Consider the following 25239-nt stretch of genomic DNA (forward strand, 5'->3'; position numbering starts at 1 on the left):
AAACAGTAACTTGGCCGACTTTTCTGGATCTAGACGATTCGACATCCGCATCCGCATAAGCTCCGCATCGATTTTATGCGGATGCGGATACAGATGTTGAAAATAATGCGGAAGTTCCGCGGTTGCGGATGCGGATGCGGATGTTCGCAACATCCCTGGATGATTGAGGAATGTTCGTGCCTAAAGTCAGTTTGGTTTACTAAGTAGGCACGAAAATTGGCCATCATGTAGTACACTTGCATACCTACACTATACACCTATACGATACAGTTGTTGATAAAACCGAAAAGGTCATAAATATTAAAGGGTGTCTGATCAACATAAATGTAACACGATATGGACGGAAATATGGGAATAGACCAGCAAAATGGACCAAGGCAGGGTAATTAAAAGTGAATGTCGCAAATGGACAGGGGCTCGGGGCTGGACGTCATTTCCGAGTAATCTCCGAAGCCGTTAACAATCAACCTTGTATTAGATGTATCACCAATGAATTTCGTATGTTCGTTTATGATCGCATCACAAGACTCACAAGGACAGAATAGATGAGCACCATAAACATCTGGTCATGCACGAAAATATGCATTAACTTCAAGTACAGATGTAGTGCATAAATGTTATCCATCGTATTTTCTCGGAAACGTTCGTATTAGTCATGCTTCCTACACTTCAGTCAACTTCGGTAAGTACTTTTTGTATCAAGACCTAAGTATTGAAAAAGCAAGACACGTTGGTAAGTTTCCGTGAAATAATGATGGAAAATAATTAATAATCATGCACTACATCCTAGCACGGTTATTTCTTTTAAACAACCTTTAGACTTTAGAGATTGCTTACAGCGATAAGACCGCAGCTGCTACCATTATTTACATTGTAAATCTGTTTTTAAAAATGTTTTCGTTGTAGTAAAATTCATAATTTCTTGTTTAATTCCAACTCTCTTGAGTTCCTTTTAGTTTTGCTAAATAATAAGTTTATATATCGACTTAGGTATGTTAGACACCAGTGGTTATCCGATAAATCTTGATGACTGGTCGGCTATAGGTTTTTCATACTTCATAATACTTCATAATGGTCAACTAAATACCTACATAGATTAAAATGGTTAAGTACATAATAGTGCTAAGTGCCCTTTATTGAACGACGCTAATATATTTGTCTTCATACATTTAAAAACAAAAAAGAATAGGGAAAAAGATGTACCGGATGTACGGTTCGAAAATAAAATGTCAAAAAGATTAACCTATAGGTAAACATTAGCCAAACCATATTGTTACGTATATAAATATTAAATACGTATTAAATAACTAGTTGCTTAGTTGCTATGTACAGGCAAACAAAATGACCTCTACAAAAAACTAGACAGCAATTCATAGAGCGGTCTGTTCTGGTACAGCGAGCTGCCGAAGTTTCCCGGCCGATCGATCCGCCGAGGGCCGGTAAGATACGTTTTTGCGATAGCCGACGCAATGCCCGTTTGGGCTAGGAACGTATTTGTACAAGAAACTTATTAATCTTCCCAAACTAAGACCGAATACATCTACAACTATTATTGGCCGAATCTACGAAAATGTTACGTTTTTAAAAATGTATACAAGTACAGGGAAAAATATGAACGTTATTAATTTTTAAAACTAAAACAAAAACAATAAAAAATAAGTTGAATTTACACAGAACCCTCGGCGACTCGCACTTGTCCGGTTTTATAATAGTCAACTCAATATAGCGCTAGTGTAACAAAACATTTATTAGAAGTTAATAACCTTCCCCAGCTACAATTACTACATAACCAAGTAGGACCAAGTACAATTATGTACTACATAAACACTGGAAGCTCGATAAATAGAATCTCGTTAGCACAAAATAAATGCAGTTCCCTTCAAGCTCCAATAACTTCATAATTGGAAAGTTTGACCTCGGTAAACTAAATGAACATGATTTTTTTCACAGCATTCTGCTGTTTTCTTCATACTCCTTTGAGGCCAATTCAGATTTGGCAGTTTGTTAAGGTTTTGATGTGATTTGATGATCGCTCATGCTGATTGGTATGCGCGACAATGCAATCAGGGTTGTGTCATTAGGCATTTAGACATCTTGCTCATACTTATGGCTGTGCGTAAGAAAAATACCGTCTTTATCTGATATATTCTAATGTAACAGTAGCGGTGTAAAGTATCTAGGAACAATGTGTTAATTTTAAGATATAATATGAAAAAAAAAACGCTACGTTGTTAACTTGTTACGTATTTGATTTGTATAATTTTCCCAATCTAGCATCTTTTGTTCACGCCACGGAACTTGCACAAACCCCTCAACTTCCAAAGAAAACTTTTCACAGGCAAAACAAAAGAATTTATCCTTCGACTTTTTCATTTTATCGAAGTAAGCGAATAATGAGAACGAGGCGAAGAAAATTCAGAGAAATAAATGATGTCATTTAATTTAAGCAGATTCGTAACCGTGTGAAGTGTCGCACCGCGATCTGCGCGCCCTACGCCGACGTCGTAGCCGAATCACGCTCAATGGCAACATTCCACGCCCGACTAAATCCTAAAGGGGCCTACTGATTAACAGTCCGCCGGATGGTATCGGCCTGTCAGTTAGAACAAAAAGTTGGCAGTTCCGAACAACTGACAGGCCGATACCGTCCGGCGGACTGTTAATCAGTGGGTCCCTTAACATTAATATTATGTTATTTGTTAAATATTTCTATTTGATATTCAATCTAATTTTCCTTCTTTAGGCACACAAATATGTATGTAGCAAAAATGGGTGTAGTTAGGTAATGGCAGCTCCATTATTAGACATTATTTGTTCTCAAAGTAGCAGGAACACTGGTGATAGTGGTGATAATACATTTTCGGTACCTAAAACTTAGGCGATAATGATTTATCGTCGATTTAGAACTTACCTTTTATATTCGTGACTTATAAGTTATAAGTGTTATAACTCTTAACAATAAGTTCAAGCTGCTAGACTGCATATGTTTTCGTAACCAGTTTATAAAAATTCAACAGAAATTTGGACACCGGCAGGAGAGGATTCATCATGGAACATGATTTAGAAGCTCTCACGCGCTCTGCAGCTCGACAATATATAGCTGGTCAGCCAAATCTTGTCAGTAAAAAAAGGCGCGAAATTCAAATTTTCTAAGGGACGATATCCCTTCGCGCCTACATTTTTCAAATTTGCCGCCTTTTTCTACTGTCAAGATCTGGTTGACCAAGTATACGTACATACTTTTATTCGGTACGTACTTTTAATAATACAACGTTGTTTTAACGTTTTATATTTTTCTGTACCAACATTACATTCCTGAGTATTCACGTCTGGTAACTATGAATATATATTAGTTACCAGTTTTTATTGACACCTCTGCGGCTCGCACAAGGATCGCAGTTGATTTCGTTGACAGAAGAAGTTGGAACGAATTGTTTCCCCCGAGGAACTTCGGCGGTAAAAGCCCATAATGGACCGTTCCTACTCACACATACTTGGAGGGAACAGACGCGTCGTCGTCATCTCCCAATCTGATCGATACAAGTACAACAAGTAACAGCTAGGCATCAGAGTAAAAGAAAATGTAAGTAGATATATTCGCTTCCTCGTAGCTACCTACCTAACGGTAGCTTCCTTTCCGTAAAAGTTAAATTACCCAAAATTTGCTAAACAGAAAAAACATTTTTACTGCCGCCGTAATTTGAATTTAATGGACAAAATATGCTGCTTACCAAAGAGTATTCTATCTCCCCGAAGAAAGCATAGAGCGAACGCGAGGGAGCGTTTGGCCTGAATGAAATTAGGAGGTGGTTTGCTATTGTCCCTTTCACACACTTCTAAAATGAGCAAGAGGTACAGATGCGATTGTTTCTTATTCGTAATAAAGGGTGTGGGTGTATGCTGAGTAGTCGAGGGATAGGAGCCCGAAAGCCTACAAAAACAAACAGACTTGCATACGAATTACCGCATTACACCATCCTCTCTGAGATGCCTCCAATCACATTCCTTGAAACAAAATTCCGAAAACGTGACACACTTAAATAAACCTCTGTTTGTAGTGTGTAGTTAAAATACATGGAAACAAATATAAATATTTTCGCAATTTTTTCGACAGTTGTTCATATTATTACGACTCGAGACTAAATATTTGGTTTAGTAGAGGTGACTCGCCGTATCCAACATCTTTTAACCGAAAAGTCTTGAACATATTTAGAGGCAACAAACTACTGAAAATAGTGAACGCCAATGCCCTTACAGGGTTCATAGCTGATCATTATCTACCTTCTGTACATATTAAATTAATAATAAAAAAATACTAACTGTTTCTTATAATTAAAAATATGAAGAAAGATAAAGGTGTCATTGTCGGTCAGCCATCTTAGTCGAGTGTGCTCAGAGCATAAAAAGGTCAACTACGGCGTTGCATGAACATGAGATTTCCTTTGGCAGGATTAGTCCTTAGGACCCAAGGATGGATTTGAGAAGTGGAGCCACCCAGATTTTTGATGTGGGTGGGGGGTGGGGGGGTTTTAAGCGTCTGCTACGTCTGAGGTTAATAATTCTTTAAGTTTAGGTTTTAAGTCAAGTTTAGTATCATTTTCAACTAAATCAAGGATGTAGACATAGATTTCATCCAAATCGGTTCAACGTTTATTGATTCCCCATACAATCCTACACCTTACCTTTCATTTTTAAGGGATTTTTTTGGGATAAAAACTATCCTATGTTCTTCCCCGGGACTCAAACTATCTCTCTAATTGAATCTCGATCCAACGTTAGCCTAGTCTGTAAAAACGAATAAATTCTGTTTAGCCTTAACCGAGACATCATAATACCGACTACAACTGGAATATTTGAAAAAGTAACGGTTATGTTATGAACATAGGTTTCTTTATTTCACTTAGTTCATGAGTTTACTCATGAACCTTTAATTCAGCGGGCATCGCGTGATCCAAGCATTTACAGTCAGAATGCATGATAAGAATTTCCCTTACGACTTCTAAAAGTAAAGTATTGATAATATGTTGTTCGTAAGAAACTTATGAAACGAATTTAACGAATCGAATTTTCCTATTAACTTTTGGTCACAAACCTCAAAGTAACATTATTGATACCGCTAAAATTCGGTACTTACTTACAACAACAATACATTTTTTTCTTAAATTATTATATCTTACTTCATGATTTTCTTTACAATAGTTTATTGTAGACGATTATTTGTTATCGTAATGCTATGGCGTTTTTTCATTAAAATATTTGTAATTATTGGCTGTGTCTCCCAGATATTTATGTTTATTAAATAACTACATAAACTAGCGCAATCTCCAAGAACTAGAACTGACGTTTATAATTCACGAATAATTAGTCCTTCCCAAATATGAATACTACGGAAATAGTATTTTATGCAACCGTTGTTTAAGAGGGGTCAAAAAAGGCGAGTGGCGTGAGTAACAATTTGAGGCGAAGCCGAAAACTGTTAATAAAGACGCCACGAGTATTTTTTGACTCAGTTAAACAACGTTGCATACAATACTTTTTCTACGACCAAGCACTTAAAACTTTGAAATAAAATCGTAAATTTAACAAATATTTTTCATGTCATCTAGTGGACTTTTACCTACGGTATCTACCTGTTTAAGTTAGTGATTCTTATGCTATCACTGATATTTCTTCAGGCGTAGACATTAAGTTTTCGTCTTCATCCATGTTAACTTGAAAGACACACTGTTTTTTATTTAACACAAAAGTTAAGTTTTACGGGCGGGAAAATAATGAATGAAATTAAAAAAAAAACATATGTCTATGGTTCACTTATTTGTCTGAGATGACATTCGCACCCATAAGCGAGAGCGCGAAAAAGATTTCTTTCTCGCTCTTACTTATGGGTGCGTCGAACCAAGGTCGCGTTGCGGTACGATAGTGTGTTACGGCTATAAGGTTGGCAACAATGTATTTCATAAGTACAATATTTTTTAAGTGGTAATTACACGAAGTATCGTAAAAGTGCCAAAAAGATACTGCGTGAATGTACAAATACTTTTTTGGGGAATAGACTAAAGACTTGTCTTGACAACTATAAGATAGGGGTTTAAAGGTGTGTGCACGACCCTTTAAATGACAAATAAAAGTACGGGAGTAGAAAAATTTATATTCCTTAGTTTGGCTCAATATCCTTTTACACCGTTGCTCGGCTGTAGGTACCGACAACCTTTTTCCGCTCTTCCCGTCCGGTGACGCGTTGTTCATGTTTGCCAATAAACACTGATTGTGAAAACACGAAATGAGCACATAACTCAACTTACACGGGGGAAGGTACGCCCGTATTATTCATGTTTAACTTTGCCAGTATACTCATTGATAGGTTTGTCGGTATACCGGTGCCAAATGTTTAACGTTGGTAGTGGCTGATGGGCAGAAGAGGCTACATACATAAATTGAGGAACTATTTACTTACCTATACTATTTGATATGTAAATCCAACTTAGCAAAATAAACCAAAGTAAGAAGTTGATGAAGCAATTGAGCGGGTATCCGCGAGGTATAGCGTTTTTATTTTATATTGAGCGATATTCATGTTATACCTCGTGAAGGCCCGATTTATACATTGCATAGTGTTAAGTGCGAGTTCATACATTTGCTAGTTGCGTTTAGTAAGTAGGTTGACTTTGACGTCGACTGGTATATCGGGCCTTAAAACAAAGTGGCACTAACATGATTGGCCATAAGTAGTAAATTATCATTACAAATAACTTTTATTACTTAAATGTTATTTATTACTTATTTTCTAAATAAATTAAAGTGTTATATTTCCAAAAAAAATGTCTATAGACATTTTACGCGACAGCTGTTCCATATAGTGTCATGTCATAGGGATCATCGTTGGACACGCGAGGTTTAGGCACGTCATTCATTCCGTAACGACACGTATCGAAAAACACACAACGTTAACGAGTAAAAACGCGTAGGTACGAGTATGTGGCTCTTGGTAGGTACGAGGTTAAAAATGTAGTCTCTAGGTGACCGCTAAAGGCACTGTACAATTTCTTCATAAAAAGAACGGGTACACTTTGTACTAAAACATACCTAAACATTAATAGACAAGCCCGCAACCTATACTGCGTAAGTACAATGATGATTTCTGCGATAGAAACTATCCTGGGGGCCGATTTTTGAATTTCGATCGCTCGATTTCGGCACTCGAAAATCGGTGGAATGCTGATTTTTGAAATACGAGCGATAGAAATTGGGAATCTATTGGTATTGACCACTCGTTTTCCATTCTATTAGTAGAATTTACATGCCTAGTAGTGGAGATATTACTGAAAGAAATACACGAAATCGAGCGGTCGAATTTCAAAAATCGGCCACCTGTCCTTTCCCAAATCTCAAACTATCTCCATGCCAAATCTAATTATTTTATTATTAAACGTGAGCAGGTAACAGGCAAACCGATAATATCAGTACCTAGGGATAGTCCAGCGCACGACCTGTGTTAAGTAAGTTCATATTAAAATAAAAAAAGATTTGGAAACTTTTTTGGAGCTATTAGAAATTATTTTACAAGCCAAATGCTAGCGTCGCGACGGGCATCTTTGTCAATGGCAATATAAAGAGGAGCAGGCCGCAGCGGCAGCGGCCCGCGTAATTAGGCCACCGGTGGTGACCTTTCACCATTCCGCTCCTGTTCTTTTAACCTCGTTTTTTTACACTCAAGTCATGTCATGGGTACCTAATATTTTTAAATCGGGTTACAGCTTTGGACATACGTACCTATTTGTCAAAAAAGCGGCCAAGTGTGAGTCGGACTCGCCCATGAAGGGTTCCGTATTTAGGCGATTTATGACGTATTCAAAAAAAACTACTTACTAGATCTCGTTCAAACCAATTTTCGGTGGAAGTTTACATGGTAATGTACATCATATATTTTTTTTAGTTTTATCATTCTGTTATTTTAGAAGTTACGGGGGGGGGGACACATTTTACCAATTTGGAAGTGTCTCTCGCGCAAACTATTCAGTTTAGAAAAAAATGATATTAGAAACTTCAATATCATTTTTGAAGACCTATCCATAGATACACACGTATGGGTTTGATGAAAAAAAAAGTTTTTGAGTTTCAGTTCTAAGTATGGGGAACCCCAAAAATGTATTGTTTTTTTTTCTATTTTTGTGTGAAAATCTTAATGCGGTTCACAGAATACATCTACTTACCAAGTTTCAACAGTATAGTTCTTATAGTTTCGGAGAAAAGTGACTGTGACATACGGACGGACAGACGGACAGACAGACAGACAGACAGACAGACAGACAGACAGACAGACAGACATGACGAATCTATAAGGGTTCCGTTTTTTGCCATTTGGCTACGGAACCCTAAAAATAGCGGTCGTTTATTTAACTTCGGTATCTATCGTCGGTATCTATTTGTGCTTACTAAAATCTGTTACATACCAACTATTTTATGAGTTCTAAAATAAAATCCTACTTGATTTTCACTACACGAATAAAAAACCATTGTAGCTAGCGAAAACAAAATAAGTTAGTTTGTGTAAACCAAATATTCAGTTAATTTCGCAGTAGGTACAATAAGTTATAAGTAGGTATGTATTACAGGTTTCATGCCCGTGTTATAAGACTAATCTCCTCAATAAGCCTGAAACACTTCCTCCGCGATGACGAGGGGTGGGCCGTAAATTGTAGCGTTTACCTGATTTGCAGAGCCACGTCTTATTAATCCGTGGTTGTGGTCATATTTCATGGCAGTTTGTCAGTGCCAGGTGACAACGTAGCACTTGTGAACGTTGTGAATACACTGCCCTTTATGATATAATCTATACATATAATAAAGCTGAAGAGGGTCGAAAGTCTGTACATGGAAAATATTCGAAAAAAAGTTGGTTGGGGATACTTAGAATCGATAACAGAACACGTTCCAACAGTTTGTAGAATTTTTGTCTGTTTGTCTGTTTATCTGTTTATTTGACCGCGCATCACGTAAAAACGGCTGAACGGATTTTGATGCAAACTTTACTAATCTGTCAAGAAAATCCCTGGCCCCATTTTAGGCTAGAAAAATTCAACCATAAAAGGGGGGGTGGCCACTACACTCAATTAAGTTATGTTTGCACCTGAATCTTATGGCGCTAACTTAAGAAAGTGGTGCAAACTTTTTTTTTGTGTATGTACTTTGTAAAAAAACCAAAATTTTTCTTACTCAATGTCAAACGTCTTTGCAAATACATACATATTAAATCACATTTATAGACAGGTCTATCGAGGGTCTATTGACAATAATTAACATTATGTGAAGTGGGTGGTTTGAAAATTATATGATGTCTACCCCAAACTTTTTCATACGCTTTTCGTCGGGTAGTTGCACAAATCTCTGTTTTGACATTTTGTTGGGACATCAGTCAAAGAGATTTAAATCACTACGTACATCAGTTAGCCGCGACCACGACCAGTGAAACCTGTGTCGAAACGTCGGTAAATAAAGGTAATAAAATAAATTTCGAGATAGGCCCATCTATTGAGTTAATATGTGTTCAAAACGCGAAATTTTTTAAATATTATGTCTTTGTAAATGTCAAACAATTTGGGACTTGCATTTTAAACGCGTTACCATACCTTTCCGAAAAAATTCTCGCAACGTATTGAGGTTACAAGGTAGCACGGTCTCAGGAATCTGAGGAAGAATCGGAGACGTTCACGCAGTGCGAAGAACGGTTGACCGCTCAGCGGATTCGCACGAAAGACGCGCTCGACGGTAAGTACTGTGGTGCATTAGCGGGTACTGGAGAGAGTCGTACGTCTATACTTATCTACACATGCGCGGATTTTGGCGGAAATCGAAAGTGAACAGGCAGTATATACCTAAATCCATTAACACTGTCTTGGATGAAGGCAACGTCACAACAGACCCTCTGGAGTTCCTAAACTCATTGAGTGCTTCAGGACTCCCAGCACACACATTAACCTACATTAATACTATTGTTCTGTGTTTAAGCACTGACAGCCTGGACGCTTCGGGCGGAAGGCCCGAAGCGTCCAGGCTGTCAGTGCTACGCGGAGCTCGGCCTTCGGCCTTCGCACTTAGACATTTATACTATTGTTCTGTGATTAAGCACTAACATCCAGGACGCTTCGGGCCTTCGGCCCTACGCGGAGCTCGGCCTTCGGCTTTCGCATTAAATATCCACACCAAAATTCAACCATTGCGACTGTGTCCCTGACATAGCCTCTCTCAATTTTTTCTATCAAAAAAATTCGCGCTCGCTACGCTCGCAAAAAGGCTTAACTTTTAAGGTTAAGCCTACTTTGATAAAGGTGGCATTCTGGGCACCCTACCGAGCGACTACTACTACGACTTAAGCATTGACATCCTGGACGCTTCGGGCCTTCGACCCTACATGAAGCTCGGCCTTCGGCCTTCGAATTTAGACACATACTATTGTTCTGTGTTTAAGCACTGACTTCCTGGACGCTTCGGGCCTTCGGCCCTACACGAAGCTCGGCCTTCGGCCTTCGTATTTAGACCTCGTATACTATTGTTCTGTGCTTAAGCACTGACAGCCTGGACGCTTCGGGTCTTCGGCCCTACATGGAGCTCGGCCTTCGGCTTTCGCATTATTTAGATATCCACACCAACGTTTCACGTAAACCATTGCGGCTGTGTCCCTCATCTCTCAATTTTTTTTCTATCAAAGAAATTTCGCGCTCGCTACGCTCGCGTTTTTAATACGATTTTAAGGATTAAGCCCTACTTTAATAAAGATGGCATTCTGGGCACCCTACCAAGCGACTACGACTTACGAATTTTTTTTTTAATTTCAGTGTTATTTAATAAATAACACTTAAATTAAAAACTTATAATTAAATATTTTTTACACTGTTAAAAGTTATCCCCGGTACATACGTATATGTAAATATTTAGTTGTGCATACATAAACATAACTGTAAATAAAGTGTAAATACTCGGCCTCAAGTTTTTGATATCTATAATATTCTCCTTTCCTCTAATCTTACTTCTAACTAATATAATATTAGACCTAAATTCGAAAGTTTGTTAGGAAGTATGGATTTTTATGTGTATAATTCTTAATTTTTCATGCCCAGAATGATTTGACTGGGGGACAGAATTGGATGATATTTGCCATGGACATGATTTGGATAGGTACAGTCAAGAACGTAAAAATACAAAAGTAGTACTGTATTGTCCGTTATACACCTACTACTCTGTGTCGTTTAAATCACGTCTAATATATTGGAATAAAGGCGAAAAAAAATAATGGTTTTGGAGTGTAGTTTTGTTTAGTGGTACCTACCTAATTGTAAAATATTTTATCTGGACTTCAGTCCGCTAATCGTATCCATCCTGTCACTTTACTTCAAGTTCCGCCTCCAGGGGAGAGAAAGAGAAATTAGGGATGAATTAGCTTACTGACACAGACCGAATTCCACGCGGGCGGAGCCGCGGGCACAGCTAGTATTATTATAAGGACTATCATTGGTGTACGTACTCACAATTAAACTAAAACTGAAATAAACCTCCAATGTGAATAATTGTATGTTTGGATGTTTATTCCTCCTGTACTCAAAAATTGCATACTTACAGGAAGTTTATACATAACCTAAAAAGGAAATATAATTATCTGTATCTTGGAATTGAGAATTATGTATAGTGTAAAGGAGGTTGCACCTTAGCTGAGCATAACACATAATTACGTTACGTTTTTTCTGCTGCCCGATCCTATAATTAATTATTAGGTACACAAGTTAATACCTATTAAACTTTTTATCTTGTGTAGGTAGAGGTAGGTAACGATCAACCTATCTATCTTCTCGCAGGTGAATTCGAAGAAAGTAAGTAATGGATTTGGGTTAAACTGTTTTGGTGACATGCCAGAAACATGTGACAAGGATAAACATAGCCATTACGCGACGGGGATTAGTTTCGAATGTGTTCCGTCTGTTTGTTTTAGGAATACCGGCGCAGCCTTAGTCACGGGTACCTATTTATCATAACTACTCGCTTCTGCCACTCCCATACACACGTCTACCTAAATAGCAATGATCCCGCGTGATTTGCTATTACTCACTCATCCATACAAAGCGATCTGGTTTCATTAATCTTGAATCACTCAATCAGATGTGAAAGGGCTTCAAACCACTAGCATGTCGAGACTCTTTAGCTTTCAGATATGTCATCTCATCTATTCAAAGTAACGTTCTAATAGCACGCCGGCAAGTTCAATGAATTTCAAAGGGGCTAATTTATAGGCGTCCTTGATCGGCGGGTAAATATTCCGGGAAAATCGTTTGGCTGAAATAATTATGCAGATGCGATCCAAGAGCGGCGGCGGCGGGCCGGGGCTCCGCGTGAGCGCGCCTGAAGTGGCCTGCGGAACCCGCACGGCCTTTGCTCCCCAATTACACTCACTTCACTTCCTGACCCCCTGGCTGACAATCAATGTCAAGTACTCGCATTGATTTCTATATATATTTTTTAGTTTATTTGCAAAATATGCAGTAAGTAGTAATATGGGTCTGGAAAAAATATTGCTAGTAAAGTGAATGCATTATCAAAATGCACCAAGTTCTCAATCTCTTGACAAAACATCGTGGAAGTGCAGATTCAAAGACTGAGTTTGCTCAACTAATTTTGCCGGTAGCAGGTATTATTTAAGGTTTAATGTAAAATATACATGAATGCAGTTATGGAAAAGTAAGAATCTAAAACCTTTAAACGAGCAATTCTGGTTTATTTATATATATATTTCGGGGATCTCGGAAACGGCTCTAACAATTTCGATGAAATTTGCTATATGGGGGCGAAAAATCGATCTAGCTAGGTCTTATCTCTGGGAAAACGCGCATTTTTGAGTTTTTTTATGTTTTCCGAGCGAAGCTCGGTCACCCAGATATTAAGTATTTAATAAACTAAGGGCGTCCGCCAGATGGCGCGGGTGCACGAAGCGGGTGAGCTGGTTAAGGTGCAGTAGGCTCAGAGAACGAAGTTTTTGAAAAGTCGTAGCCCTTTCTTCTTCTTGAGGCCTTTCTCTGATGGGGACTTCATCGATTCGAATCCTGAGTTTTTGCCTTTCGCCCGATAGAAAAATCACAAACCTAGGTCTAAAATGCACAAAGTTTTTGTGCAAAATTATAATAAATTCTGCACAAAAACTTTTTTCTAAAAATGAGCAATATTATGTTTTAGGGAACTCGGCGATTGTATTTTTATTGCCTGAACCTGAGAGTGAGAGAAGAACACGAAAAATACGAAAAATAGTACAACGCTGACTGACGCGGACCCGTGCGGCGGATTTTTTCTACAATAGCACCCGCGCCAGCTAGCGGACGCCCTTAACATTTTGGACGCCAATGACCGATATATCCGCACCGTAGGTTCAACGCCAAAGACCGATTAATCGGTCACAGACCTTAGAACTACGTGCATATGCATGAAGTTCAATTTCAGTTTTGACACTTCGGTGACGTGGCGTCAGCGTGACAGCTTTTGTATTTGACACGGCGTCGAAAAGGTTAAAACAAAATATAAATGAAAATGAAAGTAAATTTTAATGACACTGTAAAACCATATCTAACAAAACACTGAGTTGGAGATAAAATGTTACGTTCTTTTGTTTGTAGATTTACCCATATAATGAATGTCATGTTTAACTACAGAACAATTGAGGCGAGCGCACATTAGGCGGTTTAGTGAAAGCACAGAATAAGTAATAGTATTATGTCAAAGGCAATATCATGGTTGGTTATTTGGATACGGGTCACCCCTGAGTCGTCTGATCACTCAGGGGAAGCTCACCGCCCCGCAGGTCTGTAACAATAAAGCGAGGGCGGCGGACGTAGGACAAGGCATACCTATTAGTCAATTATTATTTAGGACGGCCGACGTCTTTTAATAACATAATTTGTATTTATGATGCTACGGAAGATATTACAAAGGAGACTGGAAGTTTGATGCTTTGATAACCCGAGCCTGAAAATTACTTTACTATTCATGTTACACACAATAATGAAGCATTATAACAAATACCCTTTGAAATATAGCAGATTTTTTTTATACTGTTATATTTATACACTTACGTACACACTACACACTAAGTGTATTACTTATAAACTGCAGGTAAACCAATAAAACCAAAGCAACCAATCATAACGTTATCTTTGTTTAATTAGATATTTTTACTGACAGAATTTTCGTATTTTCTACTTATCTATTAGCTTCTTGTTGAGTACTTATTGTTAACTTATTACTTAATTCGTTATAAGAATGAAGATGTAGTAGTATTGAACCTATTCAATAAATGCTCTATGCTTTTGACGTCCCATGCTGCAGAAAACATGAAATTTGGCATGCCTGTATTTTTAAATCCAGATACGACTTGTTTTCAGTTCCATTTTTAGAGTATCTACCGCACCAAAAAAGGTAAAACGGAACACCATATAATGTTTCTTACCTGGATAACAAGATACGTGCTTTTTGTCGGACGGGACCATATAGTCCCTATGAGTTGAGAACTAACTACAGTAAATATTCGTTAGTAACTAACGTTTGGACACGGTCATTAATGACCGGACAGAGCCTGTTGGGTACAGGGTAATTAAATAAATTTAGCGTTAGCCAGGTGCTCACAAAAAATACTAGCATCATGAGGAGTTATTCGTTTTTTATTTACAAAGTGGATACAAATTACGCGTCATGCAATTTACGTGTAAGAATTTCCGACATACTTTATAATTAACTAGAATTACTTAGCACTAATATTTAAATATTGTTAACGTTATTAAAAATTTAACGAAATAAGAATATTGCAACAAAGCTTTTAATGAGTGTATACTGTATGTTCCGAAAATCGTTATTTCCTAATTGCAGTTAATACCATTCGCATTATTTCTCACTTTATATTTTTCTCGTAATCTTCCTTTCCCTATAGCAACTTTAGTCATTCGCATATTTTTCCATTCTATTTTTTTTGAAAAACTTATTTTCCCGGTATGTTTTGTAACCATTCGCATTATTTTCCATACAATTTTTTTATGAATAGCTTAATATCCCTATATGTTTTATGACCAGCCGCATAATTAAATAAATAAATAATAAATATTCAAATATTTTTGTTAGCAAAGAAGTAATAGTAGTCGGTTCGTAAATTGATGATTAGTAAATACTCTAAGGTTGAAAACTAGTTGATTAGGCATAAACGTTTAAATAATCATAGACACTAGATAATAATCAATATGCATACACTTCAACATACGTATCTATCATTGTCATATGTGACATAACATAATTTAGTCGTTGTGAGAATATAATTCTTATCTTCTCAAAAAAGTAATTTGTCAGGACTTTCAATGGCTTCAAGCAATTTGGAAGATAGTGTTGCAACTTTTAGCTTCATTGAAAGCAACCGCAGAGGTAAAATTTTAAACTTTTGCATTTGAGGGTTGTACCTATGTAGAAAAATGTGCGGCCCTTGCCCATCTGCCGGCCCTAAAAATTCACGAAGGTTGGATCGAAATTTCGTCAGACATGCCACAAATGCCAGGCATCAAAAACTTTAATGAATACATGTCATCGCAATGGGTTCAAATAGAAATGATCCACATAGTGTCGTGCTTTAAGCAGCGTCACCGAACGAACAACGTGACTGAGAGCTGGCACAAAAAGATTAATAATATCATTAGAAAAAATTCTAATATTTTATTAGTGCTCTCAGAACTGAAGGACGAGGCACAGGCAGTGGATTTCCAAGAGCTACAAAATGATGTTCGCCCTGATGTCTTTCGGAAAAGGCCTAAAAAATACATTGCAATGGACATGAAAATCGATAACATTGTTAATAATTTTCTGCTGGGAAAATATGACATTAAAAAAACCATCTTACTTTTGGCCTGCTTGAAGTATTAATATGCTTGTCAGTTAAGTTAATGAATACTGATTTTAACTTTCACAGTTGTCAGTCATATTTATGAAACATAATTTTTAAGAATAAAAAAAAACATTCTTTAAGTTTCAATAAACGATATTAATTTATTCATATTTTTTATTTATTTATTTATATGAGCCTTCAGTGTTCCACTACTGGGCAAAGGCCTCCCTCCTCTCCTTTCAACCATCCTAATCTTGACCCGTCTAGACACATAGAATGGGAATAATGCGAATGGTTAAAAAACATATCCAGAAAATAAGCTACTAATAAATGCACAGAATGGGAAAATATGAAAACGGTTCAAAAACATATCGAGAAAATAAGCTACTAATAAATACATAGAATGGGTAAATATGAAAACGGTTCAAAAACATATCGAGAAAATAAGCTACTACATAGAATGGGTAAATATGAGAATGATTATAATTGTTATTGATAAATGAAGCTTACGAGAAAAATAAAAAGTGGAAAAAAATGAGAATGGTATTAACTGCCATTTAGGAAACTACAGTATACACTCCTTTTAATCACTTAATTTTAGGGCAGCAGTATTAATTAACCGATTTTATCCTTTAATAGAGGACAGAGAAGATGCAAGGGATGTCATATCTGTTATGTAAGAAATAATGTTCATCAGTAATTATTTGGCCGATTATATGCAAATGAACAATATGAATAGAAGACGAGCCCAATTTGTAAAAAAATCTGTAAATAAAAATAGTCTTCCCTATTTTCCACGTATGGAAAACAATGATTTAATATATATTTCTTTAGGGGTGTATCAAATAAAGCAGGCTCCATCATCCACCACGAGTACTCCTGCTGCCATCTTTCTAATAAAACTATTTAAAATCATAATAGATTTTCTATTTCAGTTTCAACGTTCCAACCGTTGATATTGAAAGTGATGATATGAAAATTTGTAGCGCTGCGGCGTGCTACGTCGTAGCATAGCTGCGCCGAGAGAACATTCGGAATCGTACAATATGTTTTTAATCAGATTTCTAGATTACGGCTGTATTTGGCACTTGAATTCTGCACAATTCCGACTGTACTAGAATTAACCTTTTGGACGCCAATGACCGATATATCCGCACCGTAGGTTTAACGCCGCCGATTAATCGGTCACATATCACAGAGCAACATAGACCTACGTACATATGCATAAAGTTCAATTTCAGTTTTGACACTTCGGTGACGTGGCGTCAGCGTGACAGCTTTCGTGTTTAACACTGTGTCGAAAAGGTTAAATAAAACAAATAGTTTACCTAGCGCGTAGCGCGGCATACTTAAAGTTAGTGTAGTTAATAGTGCGTTATGCACTCGTAACCTTTTACTGTCCAAAGCAAATCGAGTTACTAATAAATAAGATAAGACATCAAGTAAAACTCCACATTTTATAGGTAAGGTGTACCTATTCGGATAACACCAAATACTGCAGGAAAATTCTGTAATTAATGAACTATTATATAACTAGCTGTGCCCGCGGCTCCGCCCGCGTGGAATTCGGTCTGTGTCAGTAAGCTAATTCATCCCTAATTTCTCTTTCTCTCCCCTGGAGGCGGAACTTGAAGTAAAGTGACAGGATGGATACGATTAGCGGACTGAAGTCCAGATAAAATATTTTACAATTAGGTAGGTACCACTAAACAAAACTACACTCCAAAACCATTATTTTTTTTCGCCTTTATTCCAATATATTAGACGTGATTTAAACGACACAGAGTAGTAGGTGTATAACGGACAATACAGTACTACTTTTGTATTTTTACGTTCTTGACTGTACCTATCCAAATCATGTCCATGGCAAATATCATCCAATTCTGTCCTCCAGTCAAATCATTCTAGGCATGAAAAATTAAGAATTATACACATAAAAATCCATACTTCCTAACAAACTTTCGAATTTAGGTCTAATATTATATTAGTTAGAAGTAAGATTAGAGGAAAGGAGAATATTATAGATATCAAAAACTTGAGGCCGAGTATTTACACTTTATTTACAGTTATGTTTATGTATGCACAACTAAATATCTACATATACGTATGTACCGGGGATAACTTTTAACAGTGTAAAAAATATTTAATTATAAGTTTTTAATTTAAGTGTTATTTATTAAATAACACTGAAATTAAAAAAAAATGGCGTAAGTCGTAGTCGCTTGGTAGGGTGCCCAGAATGCCATCTTTATTAAAGTAGGGCTTAATCCTTAAAATCGTATTAAAAACGCGAGCGTAGCGAGCGCGAAATTTTTTTGATAGAAAAAAACTTGAGAGATGAGGGACACAGCCGCAATGGTTTACGTGAAACGTTGGTGTGGATATCTAAATAATGCGAAAGCCGAAGGCCGAGCTCCATGTAGGGCCGAAGGCCCGAAGCGTCCAGGCTGTCAGTGCTTAAGCACAGAACAATAGTATACGAGGTCTAACAACGAAGGCCGAAGGCCGAGCTTCGTGTAGGGCCGAAGGCCCGAAGCGTCCAGGAAGTCAGTGCTTAAACACAGAACAATAGTATAAGTGTCTAAATTCGAAGGCCGAAGGCCGAGCTTCATGTAGGGTCGAAGGCCCGAAGCGTCCAGGATGTCAATGCTTAAGTCGTAGTAGTAGTCGCTCGGTAGGGTGCCCAGAATGCCACCTTTATCAAAGTAGGCTTAACCTTAAAAGTTAAGCCTTTTTGCGAGCGTAGCGAGCGCGAATTTTTTTGATAGAAAAAATTGAGAGAGGCTATGTCAGGGACACAGCCGCAATGGTTGAATTTTGGTGTGGATATTTAATGCGAAAGCCGAAGGCCGAGCTCCGCATAGGGCCGAAGGCCCGAAGCGTCCTGGATGTTAGTGCTTAATCACAGAACAATAGTATAAATGTCTAAGTGCGAAGGCCGAAGGCCGAGCTCCGCGTAGCACTGACAGCCTGGACGCTTCGGGCCTTCCGCCCGAAGCGTCCAGGCTGTCAGTGCTTAAACACAGAACAATAGTATTAATGTAGGTTAATGTGTGTGCTGGGAGTCCTGAAGCACTCAATAAGTTTAGGAACTCCAGAGGGTCTGTTGTGACGTTGCCTTCATCCAAGACAGTGTTAATGGATTTAGGTATATACTGCCTGTTCACTTTCGATTTCCGCCAAAATCCGCGCATGTGTAGATAAGTATAGACGTACGACTCTCTCCAGTACCCGCTGATGCACCACAGTACTTACCGTCGAGCGCGTCTTTCGTGCGAATCCGCTGAGCGGTCAACCGTTCTTCGCACTGCGTGAACGTCTCCGATTCTTCCTCAGATTCCTGAGACCGTGCTACCTTGTAACCTCAATACGTTGCGAGAATTTTTTCGGAAAGGTATGGTAACGCGTTTAAAATGCAAGTCCCAAATTGTTTGACATTTACAAAGACATATAATATTTAAAAAAATTCGCGTTTTGAACACATATTAACTCAATAGATGGGCCTATCTCGAAATTTATTTTATTACCTTTATTTACCGACGTTTCGACACAGGTTTCACTGGTCGTGGTCGCGGCTAACTGATGTACGTAGTGATTTAAATCTCTTTGACTGATGTCCCAACAAAATGTCAAAACTGAGATTTGTGCAACTACCCGACGAAAAGCGTATGAAAAAGTTTAGGGTAGACATCATATAATTTTCAAACCACCCACTTCACATAATGTTAATTATTGTCAATAGACCCTCGATAGACCTGTCTATAAATGTGATTTAATATGTATGTATTTGCAAAGACGTTTGACATTGAGTAAGAAAAATTTTGGTTTTTTTACAAAGTACATACACAAAAAAAAAGTTTGCACCACTTTCTTAAGTTAGCGCCATAAGATTCAGGTGCAAACATAACTTAATTGAGTGTAGTGGCTACCCCCCCTTTTATGGTTGAATTTTTCTAGCCTAAAATGGGGCCAGGGATTTTCTTGACAGATTAGTAAAGTTTGCATCAAAATCCGTTCAGCCGTTTTTACGTGATGCGCGGTCAAATAAACAGATAAACAGACAAACAGACAAACAGACAAAAAATCTACAAACTGTTGGAACGTGTTCTGTTATCGATTCTAAGTATCCCCAACCAACTTTTTTTCGAATATCTTCCATGTACAGACTTTCGACCCTCTTCAGCTTTATTGTATGTATAGATAGTAATTCCGAAAATCATCTATTATTCAAACTTACTCGTTTTACTCCATTTTCGGAGATACGTCCCACATCGTAAATATTCAGAATTACGCGAATATACCTTACTAGTACTATTTTAACAATGTACGTTTTGTGAAAATAAAAAATAATCATTTTATATACTTACGTATTACAAAAACACACACATCCAAATTTCCAAATGATTTATAAGTTTCTTGCTAAGATAATCTTGATAACAAAAGAGTTAAATGAAAAATCAATAACTACTAGTAAATACATACTAAAGTACCTATCACTTAATTTCACATCTCATATTCCAGTCATAAATAGAATAGCTAAATAAAGTAACGTCAGCTATTTTGATATAAAATTTTCCTTTTCAGAAAGGAAGCCACTGTATGAGCTACCTTTAGAATCTGTAAGGCTGCGCTATATTCAGTAGGTACGCGAGTATTCTTGCGCAAGAAATGAGGTGTGCTATAGTCCATTAGCTGATTAGAAACGTGCGCGTTCCAAAAATATTTGTGACACACGTAGGTACACTAACATGTACTTACATAGTATCATTCCGTTACGATTTGGCGACTAGTAGCAACAATCGCGACGAGACAAATGTAACTTTCGATTAGGTACAATTTAATATGAGTGAGTACGTAATGCAATGAGTTTACTGTGCTAAATATGAACTGTTAGAGTTAAAAATGTTATTATGGACTATTTTATCATTTTGGTTTATAAATCATATTTATTAATTTCGAATCAAAACACGACCTATACCTATAGGCTTGTTTGAACAAAGTTTCAAGAAGGATGAAATCACAGAAAGAGGACGCTCGTAAAATCCCTTGATAAATAAAGAAATAGGTTGGGATAGAGAGACAAATAAATCTGCCAAACAAATCTTTCTCAATGTGTCAATTCGGTCAACTTAGACGATATATTCTAACTATTCTAAGATTAGAATATAAAGTTTTAATGTTTACCTCTAGATCGATTTTGCACCACTCTGGGAAAACAAGGCATAAATAAATGTATACCGCGATTGAATACGAAAGAGAACATAAATACAACGGACGCACGGACTGATTTAAGATCCAGTGTTTCCTAGTCCCCAATTTGCTGTCTAAAAATAAAATAAAAAGATATTAAAAAAACATACACCTTGTTATTTCCCGAATTTCATTACTGAACTTTGTTTTCAACTATTTTAGTAGATTTTAAACGCTCTTAATTCTTATAGAAGTTAAAATATCGAAAATCAAACGACGGACGAATAAAGGTTGGGCAATAAAAGTTAAACGGTATAAAAATATTTTTTATAATGCTATTATCCAGGGAGGAAAAAGGGGACTACGTTTGTTAGGTGAAACCAGCTACGTCATTATAATGAAAAATCTAAATATAGCGACATTCAGCAGTTGTTAACAGAATGCTTTGGTATAATTAAATTTAATATGTATTTTAAAGTTTAATTTTAATTTAATTCAAGTAAGTATTTTTTTAATGTTTCAACATACCTAATCGGAGGTCAAGCATAAGATACCCATGAAAAATAGTTGCCATGATTTGAATAAATACTGTCATGTTCCCTGTGCACTTGAAAAGTTTATATAAACGTAAAGGCATTCGGCCCGGCATTACCTATGTATATATAGGTACCTAAACGTGCAACACTCACGAAATTTTACGGCGTAGTGCGTAAGTATGCCACTGGACTCAAAACGTTATAACGTACGAGAGTACTCCCGGGGCGCAAAGGCTAATAGCTCGTATAAAAATATTATCATCACACTTTTCTCGTAAAAGATCTTATTTCATATAGGTATGTTTGGTTGAACGCCTAAAATATGTTGTATAAATACGAGAACACAAATTGATGAATTGTGAGAGAGGCATGAAGTTCACCGCGCTCTGCCGATGCCGTATCGGACACCAGATCCACTCCAACAATTCCAATCGTGTTCCCGGAGAGCAATTTTAAACAAGCCAAGCCGATTTTATCTATTGAAACTCGTCAATTTATTACAAAAGTTAATATTTGTTATCTGAGTCATGTGAGTTTTGTTTATTGTCACTGTATCTCTAGAGCAAATAAATTAATTATGACTGATTTATCCTATCCAACTCTTCGATTTGGTATTTAAGGATTTATTCGGATTCGCCGAATGTAAAACAGGTAAGTATTCGTATTTCTTTTTCAGTGCTCAATTTTTAAAAGTTCCCATTAAATTCACTAACTATGCCAATCTACCAGCTAGAAACCAAAAACACATGCGTTGTATAGGTAACTGTCACCATCACCACCAACCTTTTCGAGTGGGTATGATTTTTACCCGGTACGCATGAAGTTACTTATCAAGTAAAAATTCATATAAAATTCTCAAGTCTACTGCCCGTTGAAACTGTGAAAATTTTGTAAAACAACACAAAGCAATAAAATAATAAATTCCTTTGGATCGAACAAAAAAAACATTTTCAAAAACCTTTTGGGTGCTTCCCGTTTACAGAAAAATATGAAGAACAAATGTCGCATAAGTAAAGCAAAAAATCCGAAAACTTAACGTTTGTATTACTTCTAGGATGAGAAAGTTATATTTGGTGTACGGGGACCAACTGCATATTTGAGTTTGCACATTAAATCGTATTCGTATAATATTCAGAAAGCATTATTCGTATTCGTAAAAGTAACTACTAAATATTCGCGGCAACACTACAATTAAAAAAAAACGAAATAAGTAATTCAGGCTTTTATAATTAAATTATTCCTTAATATAAATGAAAGTGGAATGGTGAGTTTGTTTGTGGAAAATAAAGATTTCTTCATTACGTTGGCACTCCGATCATACCGATAGATAACAAGCAACAACGGTTGCACTCCGGGAGTGCCGATAGAAGTGAAAACTCACCTCACTATGTTACCGACGCCCGGTAACACGATACATACTTTTAGCGGAGGTATTCTATTTATTTATTATATATTATTATCATTCTCAAATAAGATCACACTTTTTCATTGACATGTTTATTTACATACTGCCATGACAACGTCAAATTATTTGAGCATAGGTAAAGAGTCTTGAAAAGGAGTCCGCAACATAAATGTCAAATAACATTGAGTTTTTCTTTATTTATTTAAATGCCATCTAAATTATGAGTGGCCACCTTACGGTCACGTGATCGCCTTACGCTGTCTCGAGTTTATCATTTTTCCCCACCTCAAAAAGTGACCAGCGCCGCTAAAGAAGTTTTCACTTCAATAAAATCTACACATCGTGCTACACATTAGGTATCTACTTATGACATGAAAATGTTTATTCTGCTAAATTAATTATACGGCTACCCCATTCTTCATTCTACATCAATTTAAATTACATCCCTTACACCTCACGATTAGCTTCCGTTACACATTAGTGTACCTAGAGTGTTATTGTCTTCATATACCAAAGCGTGCGCCGCGGACGGACGCGTACGCACGAACCACATTAATCACGGACCGCGGGTGGACGGCAAAAATTACACTTAACCCTGCAGAACTGCTTTTATCAATAAAGTCGTATGTACAGCTTAAACTAACGATGAAATACAGTTTTTCACGTCGACTACTTACAGTCCGAGCCCGGCTACGAGACTCCGTAGCACCCGTAGCTACGTAACCCTGCTTCCATAACTCAACTCTGTAACGATAACTGTCCAATGAACACGGATATATGCGCGCTGTAGCCGGCGAGAGTACCCTATAACTGCTTAAATGGATGGTTTTTATTTAGAGCAGCCTTTTCAATTAATCGAAATAATTAAGTGACGACCGCCAAAGGTAACCCACCCTTTAAAATGTAGATGCCCCAAAACAAACTTACATAAAATAAAATCGAGTGTATCAAAATGTGTGAAAAGCAATTGGACGGACTGCAACATCAGTGCATGTTTGCCGACCATAACAAAGCAAAAAGGCCCTTGGGAGCCTTGTGGCACCCCCGCGGGAGAGACGTACTCCTCCGCTAACACAAGTTACCAATAACCTTTCTGGTTCTTTTTATTGTAAACATTCTGTATCCTTAAAATAACTAAAAATTGTATACACCGAATGTCGTCAGTTCCCTAACTAAAAAAACAACAGGTTTATAACAGCCCGACATCTATATTAGGTACCTATTAGGTATCTATTACCTACCTAAATTACCTGTCCATAAAGTTAAAAATTACTTTTACATCTTCTAAAGACAAATTAATTCGCAATGCAGATTTTATTATCATAGGAAGATGAAAGACGTAAGCAACCAAAACAATGATCGAGCGTTATATAACATGTTGCGGAGCGGAATAGTGAAAGTGTTAAGATTTTTTGTAAACAAATGTCTTACCGGTTCAGTCGTGAAGTGTAGTAAAAGTAGGGTATTCAAGATAAGAGCGGTATCGCGGTAAGTTAGAACAAAGAGAGAACGCAGTGCGTTAGGCGCGAAGCGTGGCTGATGTCGAACCGGGGTCGCGGCGCGCCAACTGTCGGCGAGGGCGCGAATACGTGCGGCTCGCGTCCACGGGACCGCTCGCGGGTAAGGCTGGAGTAGAAGTAGCGGCGCCCTCCGGCCCTCTGCCACAGTTACGTAACACGCGCGGAGTAGCGCAGCGCGGCCCGGACCCCTCGCCCCGTCTTTAGGGAAAAGATGAATGAGCAAAGTTTCCTAGCGGTCGCTAGTCCACGGATCGCTTCAGATCAGCCCGCGTTACATAAAGCTCGCGCAAGCGCTCTCACAAACAGACGCTGCAGTGTCCACGTTTAAGACGCCCGCGCCGAACATAAGACACAATTACTATAGGTAGGTACGCATGTATTTTTCACAAAAATGGACGAGGTCGCGAAGTGCGTAGTTTATGCATGGTCATTCAATAAAATTAAAAAGTTAAAAACATTGCAGTCTCGATTTGGGGACTGCAATGATGCATACAAATTCCATTATTTAACGAGTTCCAAACTTTTTAAAACTTTAAATAGCCATATTAAATGGAGGCATAGGTCCATTAAACAGCCAAACAGATGATCAGCACTTATTATTATAATGTTGTTACCGCGACTATTTAGGTGTCTCAAATACGTTGGCGTATTTTCAGCAGAAAAATACACTTCTTTTTTTTTAAAGGCGGCAAGCTA

The 25239-nt window shown here is 37.5% G+C and overlaps 1 protein-coding gene across 2 annotated transcripts in view; it reads right to left on the reverse strand.

The window, feature by feature from the left end:
• The window catches only part of LOC134661351 (frequenin-2), a 190313-nt gene extending 165453 nt beyond the window's left edge, over positions 1 to 24860 (reverse strand). For both annotated transcript variants that reach the window (XM_063517388.1, XM_063517389.1), the window contains exon 1: positions 24455 to 24860. The gene's annotated coding sequence lies outside the window, so the exon portion shown is untranslated. The remainder of the gene's footprint in view (positions 1 to 24454) is intronic.
• Positions 24861 to 25239: the final 379 nt, after the last annotated feature.

Source organism: Cydia amplana, chromosome Z (genome assembly GCF_948474715.1).
Source record: "Cydia amplana chromosome Z, ilCydAmpl1.1, whole genome shotgun sequence".
In the NCBI taxonomy this organism is placed as follows: domain Eukaryota; kingdom Metazoa; phylum Arthropoda; class Insecta; order Lepidoptera; family Tortricidae; genus Cydia; species Cydia amplana.